At 42.7% G+C, this 12,952-nt stretch overlaps 1 protein-coding gene across 1 annotated transcript in view; it reads right to left on the reverse strand.

Moving 5' to 3' along the window:
* The window catches only part of LOC144799981 (ATP-binding cassette sub-family C member 12-like), a 973,671-nt gene that overhangs the window by 747,873 nt on the left and 212,846 nt on the right, over nucleotides 1–12,952 (reverse strand). The gene's annotated exons all lie outside the window — the stretch shown is intronic.

The raw sequence follows: 12,952 nt of genomic DNA on the forward strand, positions 1-12,952 counted from the left end.
TTAATCACAATGTGTATACAATTATTCAATAAAACGCTGTTCATAAAATACATCAATATTAAATCATAAATGGTGCCCCTAACAGGATGGAAAGGGAAGGGTAGTGATTGGATGGTGAGGGAACTGTATAACTGACAAAACAGTGGTCACTATGACCTCAATAAAAAGTTACTAATAGTTAATTAAAACAGGCTAATGATCAAAATTCATAAATTAATCTAACAAACCCATGCCTATCAAAACAGAGTCACAAATGATAAATGGGGAAAGAGGCTGAGGATGGAAAAAGTGTCGACGTTTCGACCCAGATTGATGCAGGCGTAGGTGAGAACCTTGCTAGAGGGTCTTCATCAGGACAGGGATGCAGGAGGGGCAATAAATCTTAGTCCAGTCCAGTCATACTATAGACAGCTACCTGGGAGACTAGCTGCTGCCAGCAATGTGCACGGCAGTAATGTCTGTCTCTGGACTTGAGTCGGAGTCTGCTCTAAATGAAGTCAAGTCCATCTTGCTGGAGTCGAATGATGACGCCGCAGTAAATAAAAAGGCTTCCAGTAAGTTCCACCACAGTGGAGAGTGCAGAATCACCGCGTTCCCTAGTATATAAAGCACAATAGCCAGGTCTGAATCCACAAATTATAAAGCGCCATCCCTGGGCCAGAAATCATTAAGAGCCATCATCTGGCCAGCATCCATAATTCACAAGGCATACTCCTTGGACCGGTATCCACAACTGTTAAAGCACCATCGCCGGGCCATGATCCTCATTTCAAGTCACAATGCACAATTTATTAAGCACCATTCCTGGGCCAGTGTCTACAATTCATAAACCACCTTCCCAGGCTCAGTATCCACAATTCCTCAGCATTGTAAGTACCACAGTCAGGTGACCTTCCACAGTGCCCAAGGGTTGGACCTCGACCCTCTCTGCAGAGCCACCCCAACCTTTTTTGGCCTTTTACCTTCTACTTTTTGCAGAATCCAATTTTTTTGGTCTCGGGACTGCACTTTTGTCACTAATAGCCAGTGCTAACGTGCTTCCGCTCTCTCCTCTACACATTATTAAACTAGCTTAGCCCCAATTTGGCATATTTCATTTACTAATATCTCCCTTGTAGAGTGGGGAAGAGTGAGACCTGCTGCTGTTTGTTGCCGCAAAGGGGGAGAAGGAACATGACTCCCAAGCCCAGAATCCCCAGCCCTGCTGTCACTCAACGCCATGCCCTGAGCCAATAAATCAGCTGTGCGGTTCCAGAGGCATGAGAAGCCTGAAACCTGCTGCTATTTGTTGTCGCAAAGGGGGAGAAGGAAGAGAACTCCGAAGCCCAGATTGCCCAGCCCTGCTATCACTCACCGCTACACCTGGAGGCGCATAAATCAGCTGTGTGACTCCTGCAGCACAGGACGCATGCAGGCAATGCCCGAGTGGGCCCGTCCTGTGCCCCTCAGTGACAGGAAGAGGCAGAGCAGGGCAACTCCCCTTGGCTTTGCTGTATCGTAAATCCATCTGCTTGCCTGGTAAGACTTCACCTCGCTCTCTTTATATATTGGGCGTTTTGGTTACTGCTCTTGACCAAGTCTCCTCACTCCTCAGTGGAGGAGTGTGGCTCAATGGTTAGAGCGGCAGACCCTGATGCAGAGTTCTGGCCAGGGTCCAGGGTTCGATTCCCGCCTCGGCGGGGTCTCGGGCTCAATTTCCTAGGACCTGTTAATTCTCGCCTCGGTGCCTATTCTAATCACGGGCCCCACGCTGCAACTCTGGGCAATAGCTTGCTTAGCCTCCACACCGGCCCCAACAGCACTAAGGATGCCTGGCTTCACCCTGGGGGTGCCCAGGAGTGGACACTTCACAGGGAAAGCCAGGAGGGGTTCCACAGAGGTATGAGTATCAGCGCCAGGAAGCCGAATAGGCGACACTGCAAGGTGACCGTCTGGTGACAGTGTGCTCTATAAGTACCATGACATTTACATTTACATTTACCGGTGCAATTCCGGAACACTACATCATTGGGTGAGAACTTGAAGTAGCCTTGTATGTATTTATGTATGTATTGGATTTATAAAGCACTGGAATCACCCCCACAGGGGAATCTCCGCACTACCGAAGAGAGGGTACAGGACAAGCACAGATCAGTCCCGTAATAATTCCGTCTTCAGAGTTTCCGGAAACAAAAAAGGCTGGGGCATTTGTGCGAGGCTTCCGGCATGGTGTTCCAATATTTTGGGGCAAGGTAGGCAACCGTTATGCCGCCTGTTCGTATTTTCCTGTAGCGGGGGACCACTAGCAGCCCTTTACCTTCGGATCTAAGTAGTTGGTTCGGGCAGTAAACTTAAACTTATCCGCCAGGTAGTTAGGACTCGTACCATCGAGTGCGTTATGGATGAGGCAGCAAAGCTTGAATTTAATCCTCTGGTGGATGGGAAGCCAATGGAGCTGTTTTAGCAATGGCCGGAGGAGCTTTTTGAGAGCCTGGTGTGCAGCGAAATTCTGTACAATCTGTAATCTGCTCAGAAGGATTCATTAACAGATGCCAGTGGAGCAGTACAATAATCCAGACGACCAATGGTCAAAGCCTGAATCAAAGTTCTTCAAACAGAAAGGGGCAGCCACTGGAACACTCTGCGCAGAAGGCTCCGGGTATGGTAGCAGGTCCCTGTGGTAGTCATAAATTGATCCCCCATAGACAAAAATACATCCAGACGGACCCCTAGATTTTTAGCCACAGTAGAAGGAGAAGGGGCTGGGCCCATAACAGCAGGCCACCACTTAGGGGACCAGGATGCTTGAGCCGAGCCGAACAGCATGATTTTGGTCTTGGCAGCATTCAGTTGGAGAAAGTGTTCCATCATCCAGGCCGATATGGCTAGCATACCCTTTGCAAAATGCTGTTCAACTAACTCTGTGTCCTTATCAAAGGACAGGAGTAGTTATGTATCATCAGCGTAAGAGAATGGAGTAAAACCGTACTCCCTAATTATCTTGGCCGGGAAGGGGGGGGCACATAGATATTAAACAAAGTAGGACTCAAACAGGAGCCCTGGGTCTCCCCCTTAGTAAGCTTCAAGGTTTGGGAGCAGAAGGGGCCCAGATTAATTGTCTGGGTACGCTGATCTAGAAAGCTAACGACCCAATTAAGTGCCTTCCCTGCAAACCGGCCTCTGTCAGTTGAAAAATCAATTTCTGATGAGAGACAGTATTGAAGGCTGCTGTTAGATTTAATAAGACCAGGAGCACTGCCTTGGTATTATCCAGAGCCATTTTAATATGGTCAGGAACCCCAATGAGGGTAGACTCTGAGGAGTGATTGGGTCTAAACCCAGACTGGCAAGGATCAAGGATGCCTTGAGATTCCAGGTAACCCATCAGCTGAGTGTTGACATAACCTTCCATCATTTTACTCATAAGCGGCAAAAGTGAAATGGGGCGAAAATTGGAAAGCACTTAGGCAGGTAACTGAGCTTTCTTCTTGATTGGTAGCACTTGAGCAGTCTTCCAATCTAGTGGTATTGCTCCTTCACATAAAGAATTGTTAAGAATATCACAAATGGAGGGGGCCAGGAGAGGTGCTAGGAGAGCGAATATATGTGCTGGCATCACATCAAGGGGAGATCCAGATTTCGCTACTCTAAGCATAGCTTCCACCTGAAAGACCTGAATAGCATTAAAATGTTTTAGGCCTTCGTCAGAACTGCTAAGAGTTGAGGGTCTCGAGTTAGAAAGATCCAGGTGATAAGAATTTTGAAGAAATTGATTGTAAATTAAATGTATTTTATCGTCAAAATACTCGACCATACTGTCACATAATCCCTAAGAGGGGAGGATCTGCTGAGGGAAAGCTGTAGGATTGGTGAATGAGTTGAGAATTTTATAGAGTTCCTTAGTTGAATTTCCGGACTGGTTGAGTTTTAATATAACATGATCTTTTCGTGCCTTTTTTAGGTTCTTATGGTAAGAGGTAAGGGCAATTTTATACGTAAGCTTCACCGTTTCTGAATGGGTTTTGCGCCAAATTTTCTTCAGGTCCTTGCATATAGATTTTTTACTGCGTAAGTCAATAGTATACCAATCTGCACTTTTTTTGGGAATGTTAATCTGTTGTCGTTGACTCGTTTCATAGGAGCAAGACTATCTATCACAGAAGTGAAGGCCTCATTAAAAACCCTAAGCTTCTTAGTACTCTCGATATGTTCATTTAAAATAGGAGCAACACATTTTTTGCTAAAAGACTCATACGTGACTTTATACCATTGCCTTCGGAGACTGTTTTGGGGACACAGGGCAGTTTGGTTTCTAATGCAACTATTAATCCAAAATGGAATCAGAGAGTGATCTGACCACATCACTGGCCAAGGGGGATCAGAAAATATGAAGGGTGAATTTGTGAGTATGATGTCCAGGGTATGACCTGCCGAATGTGTGGGGCCAGTATTGATCTTCGCCAAACCTTTGGAGGCCATATCGGCCAAGAAATTAGCAGCTTCTGTTTTCACACTATCTACGCTGTGAATATTAAAGTCCCCTAGTAACAAGAAGTGTTTGGAGGTAATAGTGTGAGGGGCAATTTTCTCCATCAATTTTAAATTAAAGTGTTTGATTGGCCCTGGGGGGGCGATAAATAAGAGTGCCCTTCAGACTATCCTAGGGGGTCAGGTCAATTTTGAATATACACATTTCCATCGTATTGTCCGAGGCGGAGTCAATGACTATGACTTTCAGCGCATCTTTGTATATTATGGCGACACCACCTCCCACTTTCCCATCTCTTTTGTTAGCGAGGTTGCACTGTCGACATTTTATGGTACATGTACTGATGAAAGTGAAATTGCCTAAACCTCTGGTTAATGTAGCTGATAGGTGCATTGGCAAAAAATCTGTCTGTTTCTAGGAAATATTGATAACTCCCTCGGTTACCCTAAATAGCCCTACATTTTTTACATGTGTAAGCAGAAGGTTACAGAGGGCATAGCAAAAGGGAAACCATCCAAAGTAAGGTGAAGCATAGCTGAGAATTGAACAACAGAAGAAACTGATGACCTGATTGAAGAGGTAGAAACAATGCTGAGCAATAAATGCAAAACAGTTATTAAACACAAAACGAAAATCGCCGCATTCTATAGTAAATGCGCATCAGGTTCTCAGATAGAAAGTACGTCAAGACTGGGTCAAACAAAAGCAATTATTAGGACCGCACTGCACACACCAGGTATCCATCAGTCTCTAGCTACACCCCCCACCCAATGCATTAGTAATACCATACAGCAAACAAACTCCCATGCCCTAGATGAGTTAATCTGTACTGCCAGAGGCAAGGAGGTCCCATCGCCCATTTTGCGTTCAAATAGGTTTTCCCGTTTAACTTCTGTACCAGCATCAGACGATGGAATTTATGATTCTCTTATACAGAATACAAATTCAAATGTGTTTTGCAGCACAGTAATTTACAAGCAAAAACTGGCTTAATTCCTAGTTTAGCAAATGAGCTGGTAAAACAGGTGCACAGAGAACAACTTAACACCAATGCTCAACTAATAATAGAACTAGTGCAGAGGTTAAATGCTCTAACCAAAGAGGTTGCCAGTTTAAAAACATTAATAGGGAACTTAACACAACAAGGTAATACAGACAGGGATGCTGTAGTAGAGGAACCCTGTGGGAAACTCAAGAAGTGCCAGGTTGCCCCCCCCCCCCACGTAGTTAAAAATACAAAACAGAGGACGCAAAATTCCAACCGTGTAGGCAAATTGGTTGAGGGCTCGTACTTAGATCAGCAATACCAAGATCAAGGAGAAGGGAACAGTTGAGAGAGGGGGATGAGTAGCAGTATTAAAAGAGCAAGGTTTGAGAGAGGGGATGCATACATGAGCAGGGTGGTGGTTGGCCAAAAGTACACTGAAAATAATAAACCACAGTAGAATAACAACCAGGGGAGACACTTCAACTTGCCAGTAGGAAGTATAGGGATATAACCGTGGAGCAGGACCCACACATCATGCAGCTGAAGCCGTATTCAACGTTTAGCTCTTCTGAACGTAGGTGGACCCCCACTAACTACAGAAACAACAATAGCCCTGATCAGGGGAGTGGAAACTTTACATGACAAATGTCCCTAAACTTAATCTTTCTTGATATAGGAAGGACGAAGAGTCACTAAAAAACAAGGTAATACACTAGAAAAGACACAAGCGAAATAGCCTAATAGTAATACCTTCGGATCTATTAAAGGTTAGCCTACTATGATACTATACTCCTTATCATAAAAACTAAGAGTTTAGCTGATGGTTTAATCACACTTGACTCAAGAACATGTTCTCCCTCTAACACCCTGGTGAGATTTAAGCTAAATAAACCCAGTTGTGATGTAGGACAGAACCAGCAAGAGCCCACAAATACCAGAAAACCGTCCTGTTCTGACCTCTCACAAAACAATCTGGAGGCAGTCGACTGACTGATAATGCAAGACACTGTACCCGCCTGATGCAACAGGCCTTTGCACACTCCTAAAGGGACTCTAACACTAAATTATCCCCTACAAAATCTACAGGATAACCCTATAGAACATGGGGTAGACACAGTGGTAAATTCTGCAACAACCAGTTCCCCACTCAGGAATGAAGAAGCCCAGCAACTGGAAAAATGCCTAGTATCATGGAACATAGCGGGGCTGAAACAAAAATTTGTAGATCAGGAATGGCAGGAGTATATTAACCAATTTGACTTTTACAAGAAACCTGGGCATTGGAAATTCCAAACCATTTGGGCTTCAAAGCTTTTAGCATTAGTTTCAGAGCCTCAACAAGAGGCAGACCATCAGGTGATCTAGCAATATGGGTAAGAATCACCCTAAAGGCCGAAATAACTCAGTTGGAATTATCATCCGTACACATCCTGGGGGTAAAATTAAAAACACAAAACAAAACAGAAATGTATCTGCCAAATGTCTATAATAGACCAAAACCTGCTAGCACGGAATCCCCAGTGATAGACATATTGGACAATTTTTTAAGTTCCATAGATTCCAGGGCAACAGTTATAGGCGGAGACTTTACTTGTAAATTTGAACCAGTTGTGGGATTGGAAACCATTCTGGAGGAAGATGATATGGTAAGAGGTGTCCTGCCTTTGGAGGCTGGCACTTCTGTACCATGCACAATGGCAGTGGCCCAACTGATTTGATTAGTTTCCGGACAGGTGCTGAGGGCCTGCAATGGCAGGCTGCCCTCACATAGACCGAGTGCCTACACATTCAAGAGAGGTCCTACTAAGAATAGAATCGACTACATAATGGTCAGTGTTAACTCATGGGGTAACCTAATCAACCTAAAAGTAGAGGTTAGAGATGACAGCGATCACTTACCACTGTGTTTCACAATGGTGGGATCTCGTTTCGAAACATGGACTCTGGGAAATAATGCTAACACTAGAAATTAAATTCAACCGATAGTTAGCAATAATCATAGAGCTCTACAATGGCCTTCTATCGTAGGTAACCGTGAAGTTATGACGAAGATCTATAATACCTTCTCAGATGTTTTAGCCCCTTATATAGATACATCCATGTGAGATCCCCATTGTGCAGATCCACTGTACCATGGTAGATAGATTGAAACCACTCTTGAGCAAAACCCCTTGAGAACATGTGTCAGCTAGTGCTGACACCTGCCCCCAGCACATTCACTGGTATAACAACGACTGCCGTAAAGCCAAAATTTAAGTGCTGGCGGCTGTGCGATCCAATGACATTGAAGTATTAAGGGATACAAGGGCAAAGTACAAGAAATTTCTAGTGCAAACAAAAAAGGATTGGAATGATCGTATTTGGGATGACCTTATCATTGCAGCAAAGAATATTGATCATGCGTGCTTTTGGAAAATATTAGCTAAGGGCAACAAAATCAGAAATACCAGCCTGGATCTCTTTTTGGATCCAACCACTTGGGATAGACACTTTTTGACCCTGTACTCATATGCTACCATCGAAAGGGTACATGGGCATCGATCGAAGGTAAACTATCCCTTAAAAATCATACAGAGCAGACATTGTTCCTTATTTTAGTTTAGAAGATACAATGGCAGAAATAGACGCTGTCAAGCTAGGGAAAGCCCCTGGTCCCGACAAGATACCCGGCGACCTACTGAGACATGATAAAACAGTAAGGGCACCATAGGTAAATCTTTTATGTAATGTTGTGGCTGCAGGTGCTCTTATACTAGAGTCTTGGAAAGGAGCTGAAATAATCCCAATTTTTCAAAAGGGTAATCAACAATATCCTGTCAATTACAGGCCTATAAGTCTAATAGATACTTTACAAAAGATATTGGCAAAAACAGATTCTATCCAAGCTCAATAACTGGATAGAAGAAAATAACATTCCATCATAGTATCAAGCTGGGTTCAGAGTGAGAACGTGTACAATAGATCCGGTCTTTGGACTTATCCCCAGGACTCCCTTTGGAACGCCCTTGAAATCGAGGGAGTCCCTGAAGACCTTCTGGCACAGATAGTCATGCTGCATGAAGATAATTACGCAAAAGTCTTATGGGGGCACAGGTGCAAACGTTTCAGACACAATCCCTATAAAAAGAGGAGTAAGGCAGGGATGTGTACTGGCACACTCTTTTCTCATTATTTGTAAAAGATATTATGAAACATCTCCAAGGGTGCAAACATGATTCACCTAAGCTAGGAGGGGTGCCAGTACTGGCTCTACTATTCGTCGATGATGCAATTTTGTTATCACAAGCTCCAAAGGGATTACAAAATCTACTGAATTCCTTTAGCGAATATAGCATTTTAAAAGACCTTGAAATTAACTCTAACAAAACCAAATACGTGGCGATAAAACCTTTAAGATAAATATCACAGTTCAAAAACAAAAGCTTGAATATGTGTCCAATTTTAAGTACCTTGGTATCACACTAGACACAAAATTAGCATGGAATCCACACGTACACAAATGCGAGGCTACATTACTCCAAAATTCAATGCCAATACTGAAAAAGCATCAGAAAAGTGTACCCAAGGCAGTGTCTCCCGCCTTGGAGATTTATAAGTACAGGGCACAATCTGTATCTCTCTATTGCGCATAGCTCTGGGGGCCCACTAGGCATAACATGCTCACAGGGGAAAAAAACAAGTTCTTAAGGAAGCTACTACAATTGCCTGTATGAACATCCATGATTCCTATCATCCCCAGGACTTCAACTTAAAGCCCATAGGCCAATAAGCCACATTGAGACCTCTGTTATTCTGGGTCTGTTTGTAGACCACAGAAGAACTTAAAAACTATAAGGAGGAGCTAATCAAGTTCCTAAGACTCAATCACCGTACAACACTTCAATAGGTCAGACAGGTGCCAACATAGTTTTGCAAACTAGGTCTTAACTACTTTTTGGATGCACCCAGTACATTAAGGCCAGTTGATCCCGACCAGGATGGTGGCCCCGTGTGTTGTCGATTAGAGGATCCACATGTACAGCATAGTGACCCTTGGAAAGTTGACAGCTTTGGGAAGAGACTGACTAGGATGCGAATGAAAACGCACCACAGCCAGGTGTTCATAAGAACGAGTGGTTGTACCCTAAGTGACTGGTTTCCTGCTGCTGCCGGATTGAGCTTGTTTGTTTTTTATCGCCCTGTCCTGAAGAGGCCAGACTTATTGGAAGGCCGAAACGCGACCGCGTCAACACTTTCCATATGGAGGAGTCCTTGTATGAAAATTGATTTTTGAAATTAATGCCTTGTGACACACTTTCTGATTTAGGTTCTGCAAATCTGTGCATTGAACCAGTGGTGTCTGACTACCTCCTAGTGCACCCCCTAGAGTTAATAGGAGGGCACTTAGCCTTTGCTACAATTTTTTTCTTGAGGGTGAAAAACTATTTAGTTGCTTTGTTCTATTTTTTTGATTTCTGTCAAAATTGTTTTTGTTGTTTATTGTTGTATATAGGTGTGTATATAGGTATGTATATAGTGATATATGGTGTATTAAGTATTGGTAAAAAATCTTTTGTTTATTAAGAAAAAAAAAGAGAATAAGACATAAGTTAAAAATAATTTATGCTGATTACAAAAAATAAAAATGTGTAATCATGTCCCCTGGTACGAGTGATGATGTATAGAATGTTTGATTAATTTCACAATGCACATTTGGCATAGAAATGGGTGAATTAGTTGTCTCCTATTTTCAAAGAGTGTAGAATGTGTTCCTCCTTTTTCCATTGTTCTTGTTTCTTGCCCCAGTACATTAACAACACTTTCAAAAAAGCTTTTGAAAAATACATACATGCATATATGCAAAACAGTATCCACCATTGTTCTAAAATAGGAAGGCTAACATCCCAGTTTCTGCTAGTAAAACCACTCCCCTTTTTTTAACAATATCTGGACAAAGTTTAACCACAACTGGCTAAGTCACTGTATATGAAGTTTTACTTCAAGGTCCTACAGGTTAATTGCAATACAGCTAAATGGCTATGTAGGAATAGTGATGACAGAGAGGCCTATTGTCCCTTATGTCCACTTAATGCAGTAGAAAATGATTGTCATATATTATTTTTCTGCCCAGCGTATGCCATTCCAAGGCAAAAATGGATCAAACCCATCTTTTTAAAACAGACAGGGGAAAGGCATGACATTTTAGTTATCAGATGTTGGATCACATTTTAAATGTTTTAATATGGTATATTTGCTTTGTTCGTCCTAAGTTGGCAGGGTATTCCCAGACGTGGGTCCCTTGCTCACTTTGCCACTGGATTCAAGCTAGCCTGGCTGATGAAGGGTGTTACCCAGAAACTAGTCCCAGGATGCTTGTTTTAGGTTCAGGGAAGACCAGGCTTGGCAGTTTAGGCTGGACTGTTCCCATGGGGCACAGTGTCAAGACTGATTTGCATATAGCTGGGTCTGAACTGAGGTGTCGAAGTGAGCTAAAGAATGATGATAGATTCAACCCAGATTTGTGACTGGGGATGAGTGTTTGAAAAGTTTCAGCACTCTGTCTATCATCTCCTTGTGTTTGCTTTATATTGCATTAGGATGCACAAGCACTCTATTGCACTTGCACTTTGTAAATTTTTTGCCTCAAATTAACATTCCGTCTATGACAGAGTATTATACAACAGCCCTAGAACCAGAATCTATGTCTTATATTTACAACTGATGTATCTGTCATTTATTTTAAGATAAGCTATGGATACATGATTGTCACTGGAGAGATGTGGGCACTTTTTAATATATGATTTTAAAGATTGTATTGTATATGTATGACTTGTATACATTTGCATCTTTTATGGTTTTTCAAACCAAATAACGATTATTAAATAGGTTGTTATACCTTACCCTTAAGGCTTGTAAATCAAATGCTACCAGTGGGCCTGCAGCACTCATTGTGCCACCCTCTTAAGTAGCACCTTAAAACATGTCCTCAGTCTGCTATTGAAGTCTGAATGCAGTCTTAAACTGCCATGTCGACTTTGCATCCAAACCATCTTGCCAAACCTTAAACTCCCCTTTAATATATAAGTCACCCCCTAAGGTAATCACTAGGTAGCTCGTAGGGCAGGATGCTGTGTGATTGAAAGGTTTGGCATAAGCTTTTAGGTTTTAATGTGCTGGTAGTGAAAAACCCCTGAATCTGATTTTCACTACTGTGAGGCATAACTTTCTTGTAGGATAACATTGGGGATTCCTCATATATTTTTTCTAATTAGGATCGGATAGATAAGTCATGTTTGGTACCTATGAAATTGGATTGATAAACCCTCTTTAATGGAAATCAGATTTTTCATTACAATTTTGAAAATGAGTTGAGAACCACAAAGGCTGGGTCCTTAACCTTCTGGACTGGACAACTGAATACACAAGAAAAAAAGAATGTGTCCAGAAGGACTAGTTTGCACACTATAAAGAGAATACCCAGACCGTCAATTCTAGGGTTCTTGTTGCTTTATTTAGCTTATTTAAAATGATTTAAATTAGCAAAGCAGATAAATATTTTTCATGTCGTAGACAAGAGACCCTCCCTTTACAGAACACCACATTTACAAAAACACATTTATACACAATGTTATCTTCCAATCAAAAACAAAAGGTTTGTGAACAAAAGTGACAAGTGAAACAAACTTGGACAATCATTCAAAATAACATTAACATTGAAAGTACAACACCAGTCCTAGTTTTAACTTGAAGCACCAATCGAACATTAGAATCTTAGCTAAACATTGTTAATTTTATGGCATGACACGGAGGCCAATATTATGCAAAACTCCTTTATTGCGTAGCTCACAGCAGCAACAATGAAAGACCTAGAACTTGAATAAACATTCCAATAGAGGATATAGTCCATGAACACGCAGTAGTCTTACTTCTTTGTTGCTGCTGCTCACAAGATAAGTACTCTAATTTGACTCTCTGCACTGTGCTTGCCTGTGCTTTATGTGTGACTTGTTTTGGACTGTGGGAGGTTATTTACTGAGTGTGTGTCCCATCCTCTCCCTCCCTGTCCTTTAGCAGCACTGTTGTTTTTTATATTATATTTTTTCTCTCATTATCATCCTTGTTTCTACCGTTGCGAGTCCCTTTAGGCTCACGGAGTTCTTTCCACCGTGTTTTTAGCCTTGATCTCGTACCGAGGGTGCCGCGCCTTTCTGTTAGACTTTGCACTGACTATGCCACTTTATTTTACTGCGGTGCGGATTCTGCTGATTTATTTTACCATTTGTTTTACCCTCCCCCGCCCGCACCCCCTTTCTACCCTTCTCCCTCCTCCTCGGCTCTTTCAGGCCGAGCGGGAGCTGAAAGGTGGGCCGGCGTCTTTAAAAAACCGGCCCTTCGTGGAGCGGGACCGGCATCTTTCGAACGCTGGTCCCGTCTAGCGCGTCCCTCCCGTCTCCATGGTGACCATGCGGCCTCTCACGGAGTGCGGAGGGCCGCGCTGTGTCACCATGGGGCCGGGA

Source organism: Lissotriton helveticus, chromosome 12, assembly GCF_964261635.1.
Source record: "Lissotriton helveticus chromosome 12, aLisHel1.1, whole genome shotgun sequence".
NCBI lineage: Eukaryota > Metazoa > Chordata > Amphibia > Caudata > Salamandridae > Lissotriton > Lissotriton helveticus.